The sequence below is a fragment of the Papio anubis genome, chromosome 3 (genome assembly GCF_008728515.1).
Source record: "Papio anubis isolate 15944 chromosome 3, Panubis1.0, whole genome shotgun sequence".
Lineage (NCBI taxonomy): Eukaryota > Metazoa > Chordata > Mammalia > Primates > Cercopithecidae > Papio > Papio anubis.
Window position 1 is genome coordinate 157213081 of NC_044978.1, and position 26445 is coordinate 157239525.

General features: G+C 33.1%; 1 pseudogene across 1 annotated transcript; it reads left to right on the top strand.

The window, feature by feature from the left end:
• The first annotated feature begins 4415 nt into the window (after positions 1-4415).
• On the top strand, positions 4416-6369 carry LOC101019267 (annotated as a pseudogene). The gene has a single exon (XR_002521990.2). The product of XR_002521990.2 is annotated as a pre-mRNA-splicing regulator WTAP pseudogene (transcript).
• Positions 6370-26445: the final 20076 nt, after the last annotated feature.

Genomic DNA, 26445 nt, shown 5'->3' on the forward strand with positions numbered 1-26445 from the left:
AATCTAATGCACATTAGTAAACAGAATTTCTATCACACCATTATTTGGGAACATTTAAAAATGAGAGGTAGCCAATGATATATGCAATGAAGTTGTTTTAAAATTAATATCTTCATATGTCATATTAGATTAGGCAAGTTATACAATCATGTAGTACAACTACCTACCTGGAAATTGAGTTTCCTTAGAGAAATGCATATGGATAAAAATTTAGACACTTAAAACTTGTTTACCAAATTATATTATCCACAATAAGTAGTTTATACAGATGTTTCATTGTCATATTCACATTTTTATTTCTATTTTCATTATACAATAAAACATAAACATTATAAAATGATTTTCACTTACAGTGCTTCAAATAAATAAAACATAACCAGTTAAATAAAGTAAAACATAAGCAGTTAAACAGCTTGTTAGATCAACATTTTTTAACATTCACCATCTGCAAGATAAGTGTGACATATAATGTATATAATAGAATTATATTAAAAAGTAAATATGTCAAGTTTTATTGAAATTAAATACTGGATCATTACAGATGCTTCCTAATATTAACAATAGTACACATGAGGAAAAAAAATCGAGTAATACCACACGTTAATATTAGCAAATAACTATTTAGTGCAAAGGACCCGCAAAAAGAAATGGAGCAAATTGATGCACTACATTTCTTCTAACTACATTATTCCAAGTGTGATTTTACCAAAAGAAAAGAGATCAGAAATGGACAGTGCCCACTAAAATACTCACAGGGCAATGAATCATAATAGAAAAACAGTTTTTAAATTCATGACAAACAGAATATACATATATTATATGTAGGGACAAAGCTGTTGTTATATATATTATATTTATATTATAATATATAATATGTATAACACATTATATATATTATTTATATTATATGGAGGGACAGAGGTGTTTTATATATAATATATATTATATGTAAATATATAGTACATTTTTATATATATATATATATATAAAGTCAGACTCCATCTCAATTAAAAAAATATACTCTCTCTATATAGTATATTTTTAAAACTGAGATGGAGTCTCGCTCTGTTGCCCAGACTGGAGTGCAGTGGCTCAATCTTGGCTCACTGCAACCTCGGCCGCCTGGGTTCAAGCGATTTTCATGCCTCTGCTTCTCAAGTAGCTGGGACTACAGGTACAGGCCACCACGCCCGGTAATTTTGTTTTTGTATTTTTAGTAGAGATCGGGTTTCACCATGTTGGCCATTCTGGTCTCGAACTCCTGACCTCAGGTGATCTGGCTGCCTCAGCCTCCCAAAGTGCTGAGATTTCAAACATGAGCCACCATGCCCGACCAACAAATTTTGTGTATATGTGTTGTATATATATACACATACGCATATATACACACACACACACACACACACACACACACATATATATATATATATAGGCTCCATTCATTCCACATGAATACCAGGTTTTGTTTTATGAAATTACTTTCATTGAAGAAAAAGACACATTAACAAAATATTATGAGACTCTACTAAAAAAGTTTTCATGTGAGTATAATGGATGGCATATGCTTGGGAGTTATGAGTACAACAGAAAAACACAAACCATTCTCGAGTTGCAAGGAGGAAAGTAGAACATATTCCCAAGAAACAATAGATACGCAGCAATGAATGGAACTTAGCCAACAGGAAAGGAGGGACAAAGCTGTTTTATAAAAAGGTAAAAATATATACATATATATGAATGTTATGGAGATGTGAGAAAAACAGAGTGAGTTCAGGAATTTCAAATAGTTCAATATGGTTGAAAGTCAGCGTGCTTAACAGAGAGTAGCAGAATGAAATGAGAACACTAGACAAAGTCTGGATCACATAAGATGTTAGATTTTATCCTGAACAAGCAATAAAGAGCCATTTGAGTGGCTTAAAACACAGGGAGTAAATAATCAGATTTACGAATTAGTCTAAAACTTTAGAAAGTTTTGGGGAAGCCACTCTGAAAGGACAGCAAATCGGAGGCTATTGCAACAAATTCTGGTATTCAGAGTTTCACAGTGTGCTCTGAGCAGAATAATTTACCTGTGAGATTGTCAGCAAGAAAGAGGTTCTGTAAAATATGTCATACTTTACGCGGCTCTTGGCAATTCACAAAGTATTCTAAAAGTATCCTACAATTAAGAAATACATCTGTTTGTTTAGTGCACTTCCCAATTTTTGTTTTCTTTTTCTTCCTTTTTTAAAATAGGTAAATCATTTTTACATAACATTTTATTAAGAATCAAATAATTAGTGGCCTATAATACAAGCTATGGGAAATTTTACCCTAAACAGATGGGTGCTAGGGTGAAGAAAGAGAGATGCAAAGGATATGAGAATTATTTCCAAGACAGAATGAAAAAAAGTAGGTATGGACTAAATGTGGGAAATGAAAAACAAGGAAATTTAGAAAATCCCCCAGTTTTCAGCTTGAAAAATTGAGGATTTGTTGTTTACATAGTTTATATCAATGAATAAAATATAATTTTGTAAATGAGCAAAGAGAGAACTATGAAGAAAATTTGTAAATTCTATTTATGTCTTTGTGGTAAACTACCTAAAAGTTAATGCTCTAGAACAAAAGGAGAAGATAATCTATAAAGGATTGAGTTATAAAATGGCCAATGTTATTAAAAACTCTTATAATAAAAGTTTGAAATAAGGTGTGGAGTGAGAGCTAGCACATGGAGCTATTAGCAATAATTGAGGAGTGTGGCAGCTGCAAATTCGTAGGTACCAGGTAGCTGAGAAAACCTGTCGCAGAAGTTTAGAAAGTGAAGAGAAAGCATAGCGTGTGTAAGAGAAGAAACAGTATAAAACAACAAAAAAAGACGATTCCATTTAATCATTACATCATGTAAACATATAAGAGAACATCATTCATTTCCCGTAAATATATAAAATTATTATTGCAAATAATAATAAACAGAACACTTGAGTGAAGAGATGAAAATAATTTAGACAATAGTAGGAGAATAATTAGGTAAACCTGTCAATTTCTTTTTTGACTCCTTCACGGCTTCCACGTCCTTTAACAACACGTGAGCACTGATGTTTCCTGTCCATTATCCTCTGTTCCCCTATCTTCAAACGTCCATATTGTGTATTCTTACACCCTTATTGTCCTTCAGCAACTTTCTACGTACTGAATCTTTTTCAACCCTGGTCCAACCCTGATTCCTCCCTGTGCTACAGAATTATATCTCCAAACATCCACTGTTCATATCCCCTTAGATGTTCCTCTCTCACCATAAGCTAAAAATGTGCAAAATAAAACCGTTTTTTGGAATGACAATCAGATAACTCCCTCCAATCTCCAAAACGATTGAATGGCTTCTCATGTCACTCCTTTAGCAGCCAAATACCTTAGGCATTGAACTGGGCCTACATGGTCTCGAAAGCAAAAGCTTTTCTGAACTCAACTTCTATTAATTCTTCTACTCTCTCCTCTACACTACTTTACTTCACTTCAACCACACTCAACTTGTAACTGTCGTCTTTCTCTTCAATGATCAGAAGCTTTCCCCTTCTTATTCAACCTCTCTGCAATGCTTTATGCACTTCTGTCACTGCATGGCTAGCTCTTACATTATCAAGTTTTCACTCATATGCCTTGTTATCAAGTAGATTTCCCTCAGTCATCTTGTCTTAAAATGGCATTGCTTCTCTTGTGCCCAGGGATTCTCTACCCTTATTTATTATTTCTCCTAATAAGAATCAGGCATACACTATTATACATCTTATTATTTTATAATGACTCAATTGATTATAAGCTCTTTGTAGATAGCTCTGCCTTTCGGTTCAATGTTACAGCCCTAGCACCTACATCAATACCTGACATACAGAAGATACTGAAAAATATTAGTTGAGTCAGTTAATATTTAAATTTAACTTATGAGTTAAATACAACACTTTTTTAGTGCAATCAATATGTGATAGTTCAAATCTTTGAATTATTGAGGGAATGAACAAAATTTTAAAGGTTTATTTTATCAACAAAGAAATCAAACTTGGAATAAAGCATGCTAGAAGTAGTTTTGGTGAATGAAAATTTCTGTACACCTATTAGTAAATCTAAGTATTTGCTCATCTGAAAAAATGGGAGATAGAGTCATTATGATTGTTGTCAATAAGATCAAATTAAAGTAGTGAAGTTGTGAGAGGAAGGTAGTTAAACTTTATTATTTGTCAGAATAATAAAATGGATTACCTCGACATTGGTTAATTCGTACATGCATATTAAAAAGTAGTCCTCCCTCAGCGCCATTTTGTGGCAGCGAGACCCCACAAATAAAGGGGAGCGCAGGGGTTGCGGCGGGGCAGGCGGCAGAGCTGTCCAGCTGCGCGGGGGCCCGGGCGGAAGGGCAAGCAGCGCGGCCTCGGCCTATGCGACTGGTGACGCCTGCTTGGCTTCTGCCTGAAGAGGATTCAAGATGACCAACGAAGAACCTCTTCCCAAGAAGGTTCGACTGAGTGAAACAGAATTCAAAGTTATGGCAAGAGATGAGTTAATTCTAAGATGGAAATAATATGAAGCATATGTACAAGCTTTGGAGGGGCAAGTACACAGATCTTAATTCTAATGATGTAACTGGCCAAAGAGAGTCTGAAGAAAAACTAAAGCAACAACAGCAGGAGTCGGCACGCAGCGAAAACATCCTTGTAATGCGACTAGCAACCAAGAACAAGAGATGCAAGAGTGTACTACTCAAATCCAGTACCTCAAGCAAGTCCAGCAGCCGAGCGTTGCCCAACTGAGATCAACAATGGTAGACCCAGCGATCAACTTGTTTTTCCTAAAAATGAAAGGTGAACTGGAACAGACTAAAGACAAACTGGAACAAGCCCAGAATGAACTGAGTGCCTGGAAGTTTACGCCTGATAGCCAAACAGGGGAAAAGTTAACGGCGAAGTGTCGAATGCTTATCCAGGAGAATCAAGAGCTTGAAAGGCAGCTGTCCCAGGGACGTAGTGCACAACTTGAAGCAGAGTTGGCTTTACAGAAGAAATATAGTGAGGAGCTTAAAAGCAGTCAGGATGAACTGAATGGCTTCATCATCCAGCTTGATGAAGAAGTAGAGGGTATGCACAGTACCATTTTCGTTCCGCAGCAGCAGCTGAAGGAGACACGCCAGCAGTTGGCTCAGTACCAGCAGCAGCAGTCTCAGGCCTCTGCCCCAAGTACCAGCAGGACTACAGCTTCTGAACCTGTAGAACAGTTGGAGGCCACGAGTAAAGACTGCAGTCGTCTGACAAACGGACCAAGTAATGGTAGCTCCTCCCACCAGAGGACGTCTGGGTCTGGATTTCACAGGGAGGGCAACACAACCGAAGATGATTTTCCTTCTTCTCCAGGGAATGGTAGTAAGTCCTCCAACAGCTTAGAGGAGAGAACTGGCAGAGGAGGTAGTGGTTACGTAAATCAACTCAGTGCGGGGTATGAAAGTGTAGACTCTCCCACGGGCAGTGAAAACTCTCTCACACACCAATCAAATGACACAGACTCCAATCATGACCCTCAAGAGGAGAAAGCAGTGAGTGGGAAAGGTAACCGAACTGTGGGTTCCCGCCACGTTCCGAATGGCTTGGACTCAAGTGTAAATGTACAGGGTTCAGTTTTGTAATATTTTTTCAGCAAATTTTTATACAGTGTCATTTAATTTGGGAGAGGATACTGTCCAGAAAATTAATGCAAACTTTTGTCACAATTTGCCTTTTTGTGGGTGTACGTTTTGGTTTTTTGTTGTTGTTTTCTCTTTTTTTTTTCTTTTTTTTTTCTTTTTTTTTTTTTTTTTTTTTTCTTCAATACCTCTGCCACTTTGGAAATTGTAACAGTTAATTACTTTGAATGTTGCTAAGAGAACATTTTGTGTAGGGTCAAGTTATTTTTATATGAGTTAATGTGAAATTGTAAATGGAAATTTTTCCTTAAAATATAACACAATGACGTCTGTATAAATCTATGTCTGTTTAGAACCTGTGCTGTGTAAGGGCATTCTTCCTCATGCTGTTACTGTACTTATGCACCATTCAGACTTGTTAGAGTAGATGTGGGTTTATGGCTGCCAAGTTTGCCCAGTACAGTAGTTTTTTATCACTAAAAGTTGGACTCATTGATGGAGTCCTGTGGTAGTTTCAGTGTTAGATACAGTTTTTTCCACCATACATCTGTGCATTTTCTCTTTAGGTGACTGAATGTTTAAGAAATGTGTGTGCATAGTTACTCAGTTTTTATGAACTGTTGTATCCTGTTAATGCATATTGCTCTGTGACTCCAGTATATCTTACCTGTACTGACCAAACCTAAATAAAGATTTTTATTGTAACTCCTTAAAAAAAATAAAAAATAAAAAATAAATAAAAAGTAGTCATGTAAAATTATAAATAAAATATAAACAGTTACAACTGGGAAAAAATAAAATATGATTTTAAAAATTTAATTAATTTGGCTGAATTAGCAGATGAAAACAACACAAATAAATAAATGGTGAGTTAAAAAATAACTGGAGTTTGAAAAAAGCAGACCAAATATATCTATAATTGATTTACTCCACAATATTATCCTGAGAGTCTCATCCCGTAGAGTAAGAACGTAACATACTTAAGAACATAACTTAAGAAAAACGTCATAAAAAAAGAAAGAACATAATTATTATTTGTAGGAAATACAGTTGGGTATATAGAAAATTCAAACAAATCTGTCAGCAACTATTTAAAAACATACTGAGTTTCACAAGGTTGATTGAATGAAAAAAATCGATAAAAACAAAAGCAGTAGCATTTCTATACATCAACAGTAAAAACATTATATATCATATGATAAAATATGATAATAATTACTCCCAAATGTTACTTAAATATTAATCTAATAAAATAATTACCAAATGGTACTTGACAAAATATGCAATTCAATGATGAATCAATAATTATATGCAGGGATGTGAGTACTCAATGTTTAAAACAATTCAGTTACTCAATAAATTCAATGCTATTTCAATCAAAATTCAAAAGACATTTTTTTGAAAGAACCAGACAAACTAGAAAACCACAAGTCCATACATTCATGAAACAGAAAAACAAAACTGGAAAATTGATATACATTATGTCAGAAATTATTACAAAAAGTTATTAAATTAGCAGGTGAGTGGGGAAGATTCTCTGCAAACACACACACTTTATACATTCATATATTCATCTAATTAACTATTCATCTATTATTATACTATATAAGATAATCCTTTTTTTTTTTTTTTTTTTTTGAGACAAAGTCTCTCTCTGTCACCCAGGCTAGAGTGCTCGAATCCTGACCTCAAGTTATTCATCCACCTAGGCCTCCCACAGTGCTGGAATTACAGGCAAAGAATACTATGTTGAGCTGTTGCGTAGAAATAATTCCACATATGTGACAAATTAAGAACATTTACATTAAATGATTAATACATTTGTCTGCTTCAAAATTTAAGTTAAATGTCACAGTAAGACTTGCACATGTAATATAAAATTTAAAAACAAAACAAAACAAAAAGCTTTCACATTAAGTAGCATTGCCTTTGGTAATGTTCAGAGTCAAGAATGCTCTTATACTACTGATTAGACTAAACATATGTCCATCTTTTGAAATCAATTTTCCAGCAGCTAATAAAGCTTAAAAAAAAAGATTATAAAGTTTGAATCAGCAAATAGGCATCAAGCTCCTGAGAAACACTTGTACATGAGTACTCAGGAGGCACAGACAAGACCTTGCCTTATTATTTGTAGACTTAAAAACTGTATATGTCATCAATGAATAGCAGGAAAAAATTGTATGAATACATGGTTATCTATTTATGTTATCAAACACTATGAACCAAATGAAATTGTAAAAATTAGATCTATTTATAACAATATAAACAGATCTAGAACTTAACTTATTAAAAGTACAATTAAAGTGCAAACTTATAATAACTTTGACATAAAAATGAAACATTGGCTTATTCCATGGCTCATGTATATAATCCCAGCACTTTGGGAGCCCAAGGTGGAAGGTTCACTTAAAGCTAAGAGTTCGAGACCCACCTGAGCAACAAAGCAAGGCCCCTATCTCAAAAGTAAAAATAAAAATAAAAATAAATAGCTGAGAATGGTGGAGCATGTCTGTAGTCCCAGCTACTCAGGAGGTTGAGGCGAGAGAATCGCTACAGCCCAGGAGTTAGAGGTGGAAGTGTGCTATGATTGTGTCATTGCACTCCACCCTGGGTGACAGAAACTCCATTTTTGAAAAATAAATTCAAAAAAATCAAACATGTGCAATCAACAATACATATTGCTTATAGATATATTCCTATCTAGTAATAGAATCAACAATCGGAATTTCATTTTTATTATTGGTTGGTTCTGTATAATATAAGGGAAAGGAAGGGGAAATTCAAATTTATATGTTTTATCCTGTTCCTTTTACTTAAAAAATTCAGAAATAATATAAAAATACAGTGGTTTTATATTGTTTTGTATATTTTTGTTTGAATATTTTATAATAAAGAAAACATCATAAATAAAATTTAAAATATAGAAAGGAAAATACATAATCAATCACAAAGACCTCCAGGGATTTTTCCAGACCTGTTTTGTCAATTTCATTTTAATTATCATGTTATATTGCTTCCTCTGTTCAGAGACCTCAAAAATGCTTTGTTCAATTAGAATTGTTCAACTACTTACTTTTTTTTCTCCCACATTTCACACAATTCCAGTTGCCTAGAAAGTTGGCAACTATATAATTACTTTACTATCATTTAAAAATATTTTCATAAAGAATTAATATAATTTTTAATCATCTGTTAAAGATAATTTTTTTAAAACATTATCAATACAGCTTTATATTTTTAAAATAAAATTGGGAAAAGTTACTATTCATATAAATTTTAGTTGTGTTCAATGTTCTTTAATGTACATGTCTTACTATTTTGTCCTTGACTTTACATTTATTAGAAATTTGAAAATAGATGTTATACACTTTATAGTATGACTATACTTGTGTGTCTGCAGAACAAATTAAAAACTCTATATAGAAGTATTATTTGTCTAGATATACAGCCTTATAAAACACTTACCAAGAGAATACTGCCTATACTGAGAGAAACTATCTTGCTGCCTGTTGTCTCGAAATGCCTTTCTAAATTGCTTGAAGGAGAGCTTTTGTTGCTATATGGTAGAAAGGTAACTCTGATTGCAAACTAGAATTCCTACAGAAGTCTAGACTTTATTGACATTTCTACAAAATGGAAGAAAAGTTGTTCAGACAATGAAATTCGATGTCCTAAGAAAATAAATTTTCAACTTAAAAATGTTAAAAAGCATTTGGAAGAAAATACACAACTGACCACAAATACCTCACCTTCAAACTACAACAGAATCACAGCATAACTTTCAGGCATTAAAAATAAACCGTCAAACTAATATATCTATCTGTATATAAAGAAAGAGATAAAATACATATAGTTTAATATGTCTAGGGTTTCAAAAAACCTATAATAGTAGTAGTAATCAAGTAAAGACATTAATGATTAATTTCAAATTGAAAGAAAAAGGCTCCATTAGACTATTAGTATTTAATCCAGCCATCAATATTAAATAAAATATTATGAAAATTGCATTGTTTAGAAAATTGTACATAAAAGAAAATACACTTTTCCACTTCCTCTCTTTAACATTAGCCAAGCACAAAACATACCCAGAAATCTATTGCTTTGACATTGGCATTGATAAAGAATTAGTTCTTAACATTTGTTTTTAAATAAATCTCCAGGAAATGCTGATATAAACCATCAACCTTTGGTGCTGCAATATTTCCAGGCGTACAGTTTTGAAATAGATTTCAGGTTGTCTGGGCCTCCCAAATAAACAGGCTGATTCAAACACCACATTTACAGTAATTCAATATGCCTGTTAGATAACAGGAAAATAAATACAGCCAAATTTCAACAGTGGTTATATGGTTGCATTGTGTCTGGTCACCACTTTATTTATTACTGCTTGTGTGTATTTTCTCCTTTCTGTTTAATGACTGTGATTATTATGATAGTATTGTTTTGTTTCTTTCTTATGCAACAAAAATATTCAATTAAAAGCAAGTTAGAAAACAGTAAGATTACCTATATTATTGAGAGAAGGATAATTTTAGAAGCCTTTTTTTTTTTACATTTTTTAAATCTAGTAGTGTCAATAAAGCAAGGCTAATAATTAACCCCACCGACAATGCTATAAGTACTAGCTCACCTATTTCACACAATTACCTTTCTAAGAATTATGTATTCAATTACTACTCTTTGGGATTGAGCTACATTGACAGCTTCCTCAGCTAAGTACACGTCTTTCTTTTATTTGTTCTAATTAGAACCAAGTACAAATGTGCAATTCTTACCAGAAAGTTTTTCAGTATTTCATGACACTCTTTATGATATGCAAAAAAGCTGTCTCACCATCATATTATCTGCATAATTCTATCATCTTATACATATTTATTAATTATCTGCTCTACCAAGCCTCAAGATATACACAAAGATGAGGAAGACAGACTCTAGTCACTGCTCCCTCAGAGATAAAGAATTAGTAACAAAGACATGCAGGCATGAAGTAATTACTTGCCACTTACTAGATTTGTCACCTTGGACCAGTTACTACAACCAGGGTCTGATATTTAGTTTGAAAATTGAGATAATAATATGTTGGCATCAACCTCAAGTGGTTGTTGTAATGACTAAAAGTGTTAATGAATGCCTGACATATAGTCAGAGCTCCATAAATATTAGTTGCCAAGTTCTCATCCCTTTACTGCCTCAGCCGCATAAAAAGGCTTTAGGATCCAAAAACAAATACAAATAAACCTAGAATACAGGAAGGCTTTCGGAGAAATGTCACTAATGTGGAGATGAATTCAAAATCATTTTAGAATATTTCTGGCTGAGGAAGCTGTCTACTTGAAGATCCTGGGGAATAAGACATATGGCAAAGACCAGAAAGGAGCCAAAATGTCCAGTAATGAGGTTGGTTAAGAGACACAAAAAAATACTTTTAGATGAGGAATAAGTTCTAGTATTTAATAATAGAGAAATTAGAGATAACAATAATTTGTTGCATATTTCAAAATGGCTAGAATAGATTTGTAATGTTCTCAACACAAACGGAAGATAAATATTTGAGATGATGAATATCCCCATTACACATTGTAAACACGTATCAAAATATCACATGTACCCCGAAAGATGTACAACTATTATACATTAATCTAAAAATGTTAAAGTCCACTAAAAAGACCAAGAGGAGAGACAGTGAAACTTGAGATTGAAATGTTGGGCAGGGACATGCCCGCTTAAGGCTCTGCCTTCTTGAATGCTAAATAAATCCTTGGTATTTTATCCAAAAGATAATAAGGTTCTGGTACGGGATTTTTTTTTTTTTAAGGCAAATGACATGATTACATCTTTGCTTCTAAAAACTGCCCTCTAATCACTTCCAAACAAGGTCCACTTCACGTCTAGTGTGCTTTCAGCAGTACTGTGCTAGCATTGGAACTTTGGAATAGGTACAGGGCACTGATCCTTTCAGCCCCTTTTCAGAAGAACATTAAAATTAAAATTACATTATTCAAAGAAGTCCGTGGGAATTCTGTGAACATGGCCTCCTTTCAAGTACAATTCTCTTTGGCAGCCACTTACACTGGGTAAGTGGTCCAGGCAAGCAACTCACGTCATTTTGGCAATGACCCTGATCCCAGGAATAATACTTTAACCATGTCTACCGTCTGATTAAGGCAGATTAATGTGATCTGAAGGCCACATTTAAGTGGAAGGAAAAAATACCAACATTTTAAACATCTACGATAAATGTCACGAGTAATTACAGTCAAGACGTACATTCCCATGTCTAAGCTGAAATAATTTCTAGAAACAAAGTACATTGAAAAATTCTAAGCAAATTAAATAATTAATGTTGTCACTCATTTTCATAACGATTTTCCCCTGTGTCTGGTTGGTGGCAGTTAATCACATTTCCTTTTTGTTCCCAAATCACCTTTATGAGAAGTAAGAAAGTCTAGAAAGGAGTTTCATCATTTCATAAAAAATATGGGTGGGCATAAGGTTCTATAAAAATATCTACTACCAGATTGGAAGAATCTCCTAACATCACTTAAAAAAAATAAATAAAAAGCTCCAACAAGCTTTTTAGAAATGACATTTTACATACTAACATATTGTTTGTGCTGTCAGACGTTCACGTGCTAGCTGTTATAAACACGGGATTATAACCGTTCCTTATGCCTCTATCATGGTTGCAAAAACCAGAGTTCTTTGATTTTTGATGCATGTATCTTCAAAAGAAATTATGTATAATTGTGCCCCAATCACTTGTTTAGTTCCTATGAAATTTTCATTGCACAGAATGTCTGCTGATGATTTAATTAGGACTTCCTGGATTTATTGAGAGTAAACACTTGGAAACAATTTGACTTGCAAGAGCCTCTTTGCCTAGTCCATATATCGAAATGTTCCTCTGTTTGACGATACGGAGACACATTTGTGACTACAAAAATGCTTCGGAGTTAAAGTTTAAGCATGGTGAGAGATGTGTATATGTATATGTGTTTGTATGTGTGTGTGTGTTTTCAAAGTTAAGGAAGAAAGATGAGCAAGGAGAAGTTGCATCTCCATCATAGCACTGCACCACGGCACTCTTAGATTGGTTTTTGAAAATAGCATATGTGAAAGTTGAGAATCTGAAAATCGATTACCTTAAGACTAATTGTGTGAAGAAATCCTTTACTCAGTTATTATCCACCCATGTGTGTATCAATTTTTATGGATCCCTTATCAATCTCCAAAGACACAGTAATGTCTCTACACTGTTCCATAAAGTAGAAAGGCCACCATTCTTACATTTTTAGAAAGGGAAAAGAAGCATCTAGATAGCTAAAACAAAATTCAGAATTCCCTCCTGATTTTGATACTGGATTATGTTACTCTTACCTTTTGTATCAACAGAGTACTGTATCTGAAAGCAGAGTGAGAAATGAAAAGTGTTAATGTCGTAATTCTGAGGGAGGCAAAATGAAGTCAGAAGCTGAGGAAGGGCAGTCAGAGAAGTTACCCTCCAAATCTATCTTAGATACTTAACTTAATTCTCTCTTTTTACATTTATACACACTCTTTGAGTTTCAGTTTATAATTTTTTTTAAAAAATTAGATATTATGATTATTTGCAATAAGGAGCTCAAACGCTTTTGTCTAAATAAAAATAAATAGTATGACAAAGCGCTTTAATATATAAAAATGAGTCTTTCCAAGGAGCACATCTTTGGTTAAAAGGCCCATGTTGGCTGTTTCGGTCATCTCTGTGCTCACTAACAACTGCTCTTTATTTTTGTTCATCCTTTACTCATCCTCCACCCTAAACTTCCTATCAATGTCTCTTAAAACTGAAAAACAAACAAACAGAAAACTAAAGCAAAAGCAGGACGCTGGCAAAGTCTTACTTGTCACTATTTCCACCACCCTGTGATTACAGAGGATGAGACAGAAAAGAACAAAGAAGCATGGTGCGTCTCCTGTGCTCTTGGATGGGAGAGAGTTGACCAAGGAATATTATTTAGTATATATACTTATACACACACACCATACACACATATAAATATATTCTTATATGTTCAATGTACTTTTATACATGTTCATACTTTTTCTTGTTAGGTATTTATAGTTTAAAGTCTTTAATCAGCTCAAATCTGTTTCCTGATCTCACCCCAACTATAAAATACGGTCATCGTCTAGGAAAATACTCAAAAGAATGGACAGAAAAGGGAATACATTGATTATTTCACATGAATCTTGGTAATTGTTTTTATCTCATATCTTTCATCCGCTTTGCTCTGAGATCTGCTTTGGGTTCTGAATTCTGAATTTAATTTACATCCCAACCCAGAGATTCTGTTAATTCTGAATTCTGACTTAGGCTCTAGATCAACTGCTTACTACAGAGTCATCCTATTCTTGTGTGTTCGTGAGTGTGTGTGCTTTCATGCATGGCTGTTTTTCCTCGTATTCTAATCTACCACTGATTAATTTAAGTAGCTGCATTCCAGGATTACATAGGAGATAATGCAGCCTAAATTGCAGGGAACTTCATTTATCTAGGCCCATTTGAAGGCCCTGCATGTACCACCAATAACTGTTATATTCAAAATGTTGTATTTTTCCATAATGAGGATTCCCAGATTATAGGTTTGGACTTCACAAAACTTGAATGCTTCAAATTGTGACTGGTCTGTCTATGTAGCACCCTTCTTATCAGTGTCACTTACCTAAGTTCAGGAAAGATTTTGTTATATAATGCATTTTTCCCCAATAAGAGTTGCCAGTCTTCACCATGACTTCTTGATGAAAGATAATTCCATGAAGTTATGGAAGAAGTTGAGAAACAAGGTGAAAAAATAGACACCACTGTCAAGAGCAACCAAGATCCTACCTTAACATGCTCTTGAAACTGCTCATACTCAATTATCAACGAGGGTTTTGTTTTTTATAAGAAAAAAACAAGAAGAAAAGAAGAGCTTTAGTTTCTTTTATCTCAGAAGCACTGAAAAAAATAAAATAAAATCACTGGGATACTTTTGTGGCATGTTTTCTTCCAGCAGTTTCGACAGTACAAAGTAATGGAGACACCCCCACACTCCCCGAATTGCACTGGACAGAGTTAAAAAGACAAGAAGACTTTAAGCCTATTGCAATAAAGGTCAAGACTATTGCAATAAGGGAGACAAATCAAACTCAACTCTATTGAAGTAAAAGGTGGGAGAGTTTTTATGCACTGGGGTGGGCTAATGAAAAAGTGTTAGAGGACATTAGAGAGAGGGAGCTGACAGGATTAGTCCAATTGTGTAGCCTCATTGGCACTTATTTAAGTCAGACTTCTATCCTCTTACAGACTAGAAGATAGGGGCTCTGTCTTCCTTGATGATTACATTTCAAAAGGTTGGTTCCCAGACCCCTGGGAAGACATTCTTGGGTTGTAAAACTGGCAAAAGGCTGGGAGAAAACTTACATCTCGAAAGAACAGAACGAGAATTTAGAATTTCAAGTTTAATAAACTAAATACTCTAAGAAAAGTCAGGGATGTATACTTGGGAAAAAAAAAACTCTCTAAAATTCAGACAAGTTGACAGGAATATTATGGCTGTGGAGGTTACTGAGAAGCTTAAAGTACACAATATTTGAAGTTTGTCCTTCCATGGTAAATCACATAGTAATAAAAGTATTGGCAAAATGTCTTATAAGACATGGCATTAGAGATTAGATAATAAAATTATGTATAGTTCTGAAGAGCTTAAATCACTTGTGATTTAAATTAAAGCACTATAATGTTAAAGCACTAAAATTGATTATTGTGATATTTTGGTTCTAGAAGACGTAGGAAAGATGATAAAGATTGCCTGAGAAAATTAGTTTTTAATATAACAGGCAGCAAGAAAAATAAAAATTTTCAGTGAATTATCATTATACAATTAAAAATTCAGTGGACTTTCAGTACTGCTCTATTTAAACATAAAAATCTCTTTCATTACATTGATGTCATATTAATTAGAAATATCTGTGTACTTTATTTGTTAGAGTTATAGCCAAAACTCTTGATGTAATAGATAAAAATTCAGACTCACTTTGGTACATTTGAAAGCACCGACATAGGCTTCAATTTTTTAGAAATGAAATCAAGATCATTGTATTAATAGAAAGGTACCTCCACAGGCCTTCAAGATCTGTCTTCAGTGAGATTCATACACAATGAATCAAATAAATCCAAGAGAAGTGCTGGAGAAGAGAGTTTAAAATATCCATTCAGAGACACCCCATTTGAAATTATTATGGGGCTTTATTATATATATACACATATATATATATTTAAAGGAAATCTATTATTATTTAGAGTTTAAAAATTAAAACATTTATTGAACAGCTGTTGAAATGGAATATAGTTTCACTTTTGAAATATAAAAATTACATCCAGCAGATTTTGACTTCACAAAAATAAATATTGAGAACTATAGTTAAAGAATAGTTGATGAAGTACTGCCATCTTTTGGTTGTATAAATTACATATATACAAAATATAGAAATTTTAAATAGCCAAGAAAGCAATATGTACAGCCTAAAAGTTAGAGATTAAAATTGCAATAAACAACAAAGAAAATAGATGATAAATGTTAGGTTTTGGCAGAGATAGACACACACTTTAGCAACCGAAATTTCAGAGGAAAACTGTCAAACTCTCAACTTCAAGCCGTTGGCATTGATAGAAACTAAGATATAACTAATATTATTTTAACTCTCATTACTAGATTCATGTGCTCCATCCATGAGAAAAATTACTGATGAATGAAAAATTGTCAGATTTTTGATGATATATTCATTAAAACTTGTGATTTAGAAGTAGATGTGTAACATAATGTTTATTGTAGAATAATTGTTTATTAACTTCCAAGTTTTTAATCTAGGAAGCTTAATAAATGCTATTAAATTTAACTAATGATACTTTTCAATGACAATTACTATATTCAGAGGTACATTTTCTATACATGTCATCAGTATAATAAAAAGCCCCTGAAATTTCCCATTTGTATTTTTCCCCAATTAATGACATAGAATAATTAAGAATTTTGATACTTACTATAAATTTGCTCTTGCTTTTAGCATTTTAATTCAACTCTCACAAGAGTAAAACAATTGGAATGCTTGGGTCTTTGAAGAGTCATAAAGGTAGGCATATGACAACATCACATTTGTATTTAAAAAATGAAGGTGTTTTTCTAGTAGAGCTTATGTTTAAAAGAGAGGCAATCTAAGCATATTGTCTAATTTTATTTTAAATGAGCCTTCCCTACACATATCAATTAGTCTTATAGGGTTGTAATAATCAAATTGTTCACATTATACAGTTAACTGGCCAGAAAAAATAAATTGTATAGAGTGACAGCTTGCTGAGAAACAATTTAGAATATATAGTGTCTTGTATATACATATATAGTAGTCATACTTGTAAAACATGTTTTATTTTGGGATTTCCATGACTTTAAGGAGAATATCACCTAAAAATTTCTGCAACATATATTTGTTTTTAAAGTAGAATACAATCTAAATAATAATTTTTTAATGACATTAGCAAGATGGCAGATCAGTCATCGGGCTCTACCCTTCCCTCACAGAAATCCAATTAGCAACTATCCATAGCCAATAATAACTTTGTGAATATCCCCGAATTTGAGAGTGAGGGTAAGCTATGTCCTTGGAAAAAAAAAAAGAACTGAGAAAAACACATCTGTGTGGTAGGAGGAACAGTTTTCTTTGACAACACAGCCCTTCCCCAAATCGGCACAGTGCCACACACAGAAAAGTTCCCTGGATCCAGTTTCTATAGTGGAAAAAGTGAATAAGAGGTGTATATTTATTACAGCTTCCTCAACATTCTAGAATCCTTTGCCAGAAACTCATTCCTGTATTATCTCATAGGAAACACTGGGAGTACCAGTAGAGATAGACCACCTGGGGTGGGTTGACACAAAGAATGGGGATGGAGCGTGCAGTAATCAGCGAGCAGATCTTGCTTCTTGTTCTACAGCCTGACCAATGGAAGTACCAGACCAAAGAGACTAGCCAACAGCATCACACTATGGGGGGATGGTCCACAGATCTCCCAAGCTTGAGGCCTTAGCCATCTTCCTTACACAGCCCCAGTGCTCTTGTTTAGTCCTCCCCAGGCTGGGAAGAAACTGAATGTGAGTGATTATCTGTGAAGGAAGTCTCTGACTTTGCCCAATCCCAGCTGCTGAATGGCAACTCCTCCAAGCCTTTGTTTTCTACTTAAGTCTACCCTAGGCCAGAAGGCACTCCTAAATCAATGCATATCTGTGGAGCATAGCTTCTAACCTTGTTCTCCCCACCTTCCTGAGCAGCAACCCCAGAGACCTTACTCAGCCATAGAGCCAAACATTCGGCCCTGCCCAACTTCAGATGTCAATCAACAGTATCACTCAGACAGGGAAGACAACCTGCAACCCTTCCCAGTTAGAGATGATCACTGAACTCAACCAAAAGCTGCTCCTAACAACGAAATGTATCCAATAGTCACACTGAACCACAGAGCACAGTCAGAATTACCATTCAATCTCAGAGCACAGGAAGCAACCAGTTCCACCTACATAACCCAGATAGCTTTTCCTTTAAGATCAGGGACAAGGCAAGAATGTCCACTCTCATTACTTATTTTCAACAAAGTATTGGAAGTCCTAGCTGGAGCAACTAGATGAGAAAGAAATAAAAATCATCCTAATAGAAAGCGAAAAATACACCTGTCTCTATTTGCTGATTACATAATCTTATATATAGATAACCCAGTACAAAAGTTTGCCTGTCCATAATTGCAACCATCTGGCCTCTCTAAAAATTAAGGCAAATAGTACAGACTTATCACCACCGAATAACATGTTCAAATGCCAGAAGAAGTGGATGTCTTCTTATACGCAGTGGCATAAACATAAGGACACAGGATTATGAAAAATCAGAAAAATATAACATCACCAAAAGAAACCAACAAGATTCTAATAATGGACTTAAAAAATGGAGATCTATGACATAACTGGCCAGGATTCATAATAATTCCCTTAAGGTAATTTAGGGGACTATAAGAAAATATTCATAGAATATTAAATAAAATTTAAAAATGAAAACTATGAAACATTTGACACAGAAAAAGAAACAATACAAATAGAAATTCTAGAAATAATGGGTATAAAAACTGAATGAAAAAAATCAGTAGATAGCTTAAACAGCAGACTTGATCAATCAGATAAAGAAGCAGTAAGCTCAACCGAGAACATTTAACTCAGCAAAACTGTTCTTTAGAAGTGAGAGAGAAATAAAAACATTGCCAAACAAAAGGTAAGAGAGCTAATCACCATTAGGCCTGCTGTACAGGAACTGCAGAAAGGAGTTCTTTAAGCTGACATAAAAGGCAGATAATTAACAAGAACAACAACAACAAATGTGAAATTTTAAAAACTCAATGATACAAGTAATATACAGTCATATTCATAATTATTAAACTGTAAGGGTGGTACGTAAGGCATATTTATTCCAACTATGAAGGTTAAAAATAAAAGTATTGAAAACAACTATAAATACTATAAATTGTTAACAGATACAAATTACAAAATGAAATTGTAAATGCTGACTTCAAAATCATAAAAAGTAGGAAGAGAATGAAGGTATAAAGTTTTTATATTCCATTAAAATTAACTTATCAGATTCAAGTATCATTTTGGCTTGTTATAAAGATGAGATGTTTTATGTAAACCTCATGATTATCACAAAGCAAAAACCTATAGCAGTTGCACACAAACACACTCACACACACAAATTCAAAGCATTACACCACAAAAATCAAACAAACCGCGAAGGAAAAAATAAAAATGAAAAAAAAAAGACAGGACTTAAAAAATGTATCAGAAAACAAGTTCTGAAATGGCAGTAGCAAGTCCTTACCTATCAGTAATTACCCTGAATATAAATAGATTAAATACCTCAATAACATATATAGAATGACTTAATGAAATATTAAAAATAAAATCAATAGCAGGTTGCTTACAATAGATCCAATTTACTGATAAGAACACACAGATGGAAAGTGAAGGGACACAAAAAAATTCAACACAAATTAACCTCCCTCAAAAAAACATGGTTTGTTATAACTATTTCAGATAAAATAGACTTTAACTCAAGAAGTATAAAAGAGATAAAGAAGGTTATCACATAATGATAAAAGAGTTACTTTGCCAAGAGAAAAGCACAATTGTAAATATATATGCCCCCGACATCAAAGCACCTATATGCATAAAACAATTATTAAATGATCTGGAGGCAGATACAGACTGTGATACTATAATAGGGGGGGACCTTAGTACCCTACTTTCAACAATGGACAAATTAAACAAAAATAACAATAAGAAAACACTGGAATTGAATTATGCATGGACCAAATGGACTTACAGGCATCTATAGAACATTCCATTCAATATCCCTTTGAAACTCATACAAATATTTATAAGGAAAGATTATATGTTAGGCCACAAAACAAATCTTAAAGATTAAAAAGAATTAAAATTATAACAAGTAGCTGTCTGACATGAAACTAAAATCAGTAATAGGATAAACCTTGGAAAATACACAAATATGTAGAAATAGCAACATACTACTGAACAACAAATGAGTCACAGAAGAAACAAAATCAATAAAACAATTCCATGAGACAAATGAAAATGGAACACAACATACCAAAACTCATGGGATGCAGCAGAAGCAGTTTTAAAAAGAAAATGTACAGTACTAAATGCCTACCTCTAAAAAGGGAAAGGATCTCAAAAAAACAATCCAATGTTATACCTTAAGAAACTAGAAAAAAAAAAAAAAAAACCATAAACTAAGCTCAAATAATAGGAACAGGGAATCACAGCGAACAGAAGAGAAATAAACAAAATAAAGACTGGAAAAGCAATTTGACAATTCAACAAAACTAAAGATAGTTTTTCAAAAAAGGATAAAATTGACGAATTCTTAGACTACCAAGAGAAAAAAAAAGAGAAAATATTCAAGATCGGAAATGAAAGAAGAGACATTCCAACTGATACCCTAGAAATACAACAAAAAATATTACAAAAACGTAACAGTTATATGAAAAACCTGGATGGTCTAGAAAAATTTATAAATTCCTAGACACATATAACCGAACATGACTGAATTATGAAGAAATAGAAAATCTGAACAGGCTAGCAATAAGTAAGAAGACTGAATCATTATTAAAAGTTCTCCCATTACAGATAAGTCCACAACTGGATGGCTTCACTGCTGTATTCTACCAAACATTTTCATAACTAACATCAAATATTCTCAAACTTTTCAAAATAACTGAAATGGAGAAAATACTTTCAAATTCAATCTATAAAACCAGCATTACCCAGATATCAAAGACAGACAAGGACACTACAACAAAAACAAATTACAGGCCAATATCCCTGATGAACATAGATGCATAAATCCTCAACAACATGTTAGCAAACCAAATTTAACAGCACATTAAAAGAATCATTTGCTATGATTAAGTGATATTTATTTCTTGGAGGCAAAGATGTTTCAACATATGAAAATCAATAACGTGATATACCACATTAGTGAAATGAAAGATAAAAATGATTTTATCAGTAGTTGCAGGAAAAGTTTTTGACAAAATTTAACCTCCTTTTTATGATGAAAAGTCTCAACAGATTAGGTAAAGAGTGAGTATACCTCAACACAATAAAGGCCATGTCCTTTGTAGCTAATATTTTTCTCAGTGGTGAAAAGTATAGCTTTTCCTTTAAGATCAGGGACAAGGCAAGAAAGCCCACTCTCACTACTTCTTTTCAACAAAGTGTTGGAAGTCCTAGTTGGAGCAATTAGATGAGAAAGAAATAAAAATCATCCTAATAGAAAAGGAAAAAATAAATGTGTCTCTATTTGCTGATTACACAATCTTATATATAGAAAAACCATAAAGACTCCATCAAAAAGCTGCTAGAACTGATCAATGATTTCAGTAAAGTTGCAGGATACCAAATCAACATAAAAAGTCAGTAATATTTCTATATTATAATAATAAACTATCTGAGAGGAAAATTAGGAAAACAATCCTGTTTAAAATAGCAATAAAAAGTTAAGTACTCTAGGTGTAAATTTAAACAAGTAAAATACTTATATACTGAAAACCATAAAACATGTTTGAAAGAAATTGAAAACACAAATAAATGAAAAGCTATCCCATGTACATAGATTGCAAACATTAATGTGAACATGTTTGTACTAGACAAATAAATCTTTAATCTTTAGATTCAAGCAATCACGATCAAAATTTTAATGTCATTTTTTTCACAGAACTTAAAAAAATCTTTGAATTTGTATGGAAGCATCAAAGATACTAAATAGTCAAAACAATATTGAACAAAAACAAAGCAGAAATATCACAGTTTGATTTCAAACTGTATTATAAAGTGATCGTAACCAAAACATGTCATAAAAACACATACAACAATCAATGGAACAAAATGGAAAGTCCAGAAAAGAACCCACACATCTGCAGTCAATTGATTTTTGACAAAGGTGACAAAAATACACAATGAATAAAGATAGTCTGTATAATAAATGATGTTGGGAAAACTGGTTATCTGCATACAGAAGATTAAAATTGAACCCTTATCTCACAGCATATATAAAAGTCAATTCAAATAGATTAAAGACTTAAATATAAAATCTGAATCTGTAAAGTTACTAGAGGAAAACATAGGGAAAAAGCCCCAAAACATCGATCTAGGCAATGATTCTGTGAATATGAAATCAAAAGCACATGTAACAAAAGCAAAAATAAACAAATGGGATGGCAACAAACTAAAAAGCTTCTGCACAGCAAAGGAAACAACAAAGTGAAGAGAAAACAGACACAATGGGAGGAGATATTTGTAAACAATACATCTGATAATGGCTTAATATTCAAAATATATAAGGAACTCAAACAACTCAACAACAATATATCAAGTAAACCAATTACAAAAAATATGCAAAAGACCCGAACAGACATTTTTCAAGAGGACACACAAATGGCCAATTAGGTACATGAAAAAGATATGCATTTATCACTAATGACTAGAGAAATGTAAATTAAAAGTACTGTGAGATATTCTTTTACACCTCTTAGAATGGCTTTTATCAAAAAGACGAACTCTAAGAGTTGGCAAGGATGTGGAGAAAAGAGGCCTCTTGTGAATTGTTGATGGGGATGTAAATTAGTAATAGCCTATACTACCCTCACACACAGAATCCCCAAATAATCATCATATTCTTAATTATATACTCTTCTATTTATTTTGTGTTAATTGTAGAAAAAGTTAAAAGAGTATGGGGCAGAGACAAGTAGGTGACTGGGTTATCTGTTTTAGAGCAAATGTATACTCAAGATTATAATTCATCTTCATGTCTAATCTCTGAATTAATCATATTGTTCTTGACAGTTTTGTAACACTCACTGAATCTTTTTTGTCCTGTTCTGTTTCTTACACATTACCATTTGTTGAACTTGTTAGTTCCTTAAGCCAGAGATTCTTATATCTGTTGTAGGGCAAATGTATACTCAAGATTATAATTCATCTTCATGTCTAATCTCTGAATTAATCATATTGTTCTTGACAGTTTTGTAACACTCATTGATTCTTTTTGTCCTGTTCTGTTTCTTACATATCAACATTTGTTTAACTTGTTAGTTCCTTAAACTAGAGAACTTATACATTCTCTCTCTGCCGTGTGTATGCTGGTTTCATCAACCATTCCTATACCTCTAAATAATCTCATCTTAAGTTACTACTTCATAGAGCTGTTCAATGCTGTAAATTAAGGACCATTTTTCTCCAATGTGTGTCATGTAGAATATCTTCTACAGGTTCCAAACATTTGTGACAGACTGCTCTATGATGTGCAAAGATGGGTAATGCCTGCACTTCAATAACAAATCATGGTAAAAGGAAAGTTTCCAGATTATGGCTTATAAGAAATACAGTAAAGCCTTCAATTTCAGTATTTTCCATGACACTATCAAATGTCTCTTAGGCTAAAATCTCTTAAGACACTCTCATTTTAATTTAACAGGATATGTAACAGTCCATATTACAGGACTTATAATTATTCAAAAAAAAGGTTTACAAACTCTTCTTTTAAAAATGTTTTCAGATCACCCAGCACATTCTCTGCAATATGCTCAAGGATGCTTATTTCTGGGATACATTTGTTTTTGGGAAGGGAACAAAAGTTAACTTGAGCAAAGCATATTCATTTTTTTATCTGAGTTTTTAAAAAGAATATACGTTTATACAAATAGATTACTATCATTTTCAAATAATAACTATAAACTATTTCAGTAGTATCCTCACTGTGGCTGAATAAATCAGCTTATTCAATCCACTTGTTTGGAAAAGTTGCTAGTCTCCACTGCTTTTGCCCATCACTAAATAAATGACGGAGTCCTTCCCAACATCAAGAGAAAAAAAAAAATAAATAAAGTTATGTACTTGGGATTCTAAATATGAAGAATGAGAACAAAGAAAGTGGAAAAATAAAAGCTTTGGTTGGTCCTGTCACTGTTTTTAGTGAATGTGGTGATATAGTATATCTTAATGCATCTATTCTAATAAAACAGAAAAAAGTAGATACAGTTTTGATCTGCAAAGAAATAGTAAGAAATCATTCCTAGAACTTTTGATTAGTAAAAAATTATGACAATGGTGGAAATACGAAAAGAAGTTATACCAAATGTAGGAAAAATCTAAGAAAATTTTGCTACAGTTAAAAGTGCACTATGAGTAAAATGAGGAAGAGATATTTAAAGAATTTAAAAATAATACTTTCAACTACTAACTGAAACACTTTAAAGTGAACATTCTTAATAGTACACCTTGGAAAGAAGGGCTTATTATCTATTATATTTGCTCTGAGCTTCAAATAATTTTATCAATTTGCTTCATCTATTTTTAATTCAATGCTTAAAATATTTTTTAAAAAGTCTCTGGACTTGATATTTTTAATAAAAATCTGTGATTTCTCCAGGGTTGGCAAATCTCATCATACACTGAATGTTTTACTGAAAGGTAATTTCAAATGGACCAAGAATCTTTAAGAGATACTTTTAAAGTTAAAATGGACTGAGGTCAATCTAGATGTGCATAAATGATACAATTTAAGTGTTGCAAGGGTGGTCTAGGTTCTGATTTCCAACACAATGCTCTCATACAGCATGGTTCCTCAGGGTCCTAAAGCATTTTTAAAACATTATGTTAACTATCCTTCAGTATCGTCATGAGGGAGGCTGAACCTATTATATCCAATTTGCAGGTGATAAAAATAAGTCAATGAGAGGTTAAGTAGCTTATTCAAGGTCGCCAAGCAAGTTCTAGTGGAGCTAAAAATGAGTCTTGTCTTGAAATGATGTCATCTGACCAGAGGGACTTATTCAGAGCCATTATGCTAAATATAAATTTTAGATAAAAGCAATAATTTCATTGAAGACAGAACCTAAAAAGGTAAAAAAAAAGAAACCCCCATAACACTACAATTATATTTTTCATACTTAACATTTTGTTTTCCCACATTGCTGCTTCAACTTTCTAATTCCTAAAGCACCTCATTTTCAAGAAAAATAATGCAATTAAGGTAGAGTTAAATGACAATGAAGATGATGTTTACCAAATGGCAGCATAAGCTTGCAGACATCTGGGAAATTTGAGGGCTATAATTACTTGGTCTATAGATGTATTGCTAAGGCATCGCTAGTTGTCTAATCTATGAAGCCAAATTATTAGCCTTTGTGAAATTAAAGCATGATTATTTGAATCAGGCCCAGAAAAAGAGATTGCATTGCAATGCTGTCACAGGAAGCAAGAATCACTAAAAGACACTACAGCTGTTCAAGCAGCAACTAGATAGACAAACAAATGAAGGCACCTTGTGGTTTCTCCTGCCAATGTCTAAAACAGCCAGTTCTTGACAGTTTTCAAAGTACAAAGGCCATTGCAAAGCAGCTAATCAATTCTCTTCCTCTACACAGCCAAATAAATTATTTCCTACTGAAATCATATTGATTATTTAGGAAAAACAAAAGAGAAACACATCAAATAGTTCAGTAATTGGTGGCTCTTTAGTAGATGGAGTTTACTTTGTTACATTTCTTTCATTAAAATAGAGATTTTTTTTCCCCAAGAATTGAGCTACAGTGAATAAGGAAAGATATAAAGCATGTTAAATGTTATCAGAGAGCTATAAGTAAAATATTTTAACACATAAACAATAACCAATGAGGGATTCAATGAGAAAAATTAAATTTGGTAACATCTGCACACCTTGGGTGTATTCACAGGCTAAGTGATTGATTTATTCCTCCAAAATCCTGCATAATGGTTAAACTACACATATATTTGAAGAAAAAAAAATCCGTAAATGTTTTTGTCACTTTTTGGCCATCATCATAGATTTTATGGAATCTTTTTGGGCTACAAACACCCCTACAGAACAAATAAATTCTCTTTCATGCTTCTCTGAATTGGTAACGAAATTCATTCCATGTTAAACACCCCAGGGGGCAGCAGAATTGATTTTTACCCAGTGTTCTGGACAACATTTAGCTTCACAATGAAAAAGGTTACCTTGTGGCTGCTGTGCTCAATTGGTATCTACATTTGCCATATGACTGGGAGTGACATACGTATGTCCCTTGACAAGGTAAGATGCCATGACAAATTTAATTTTTACTCATTTATAGATAGCTAAAATAT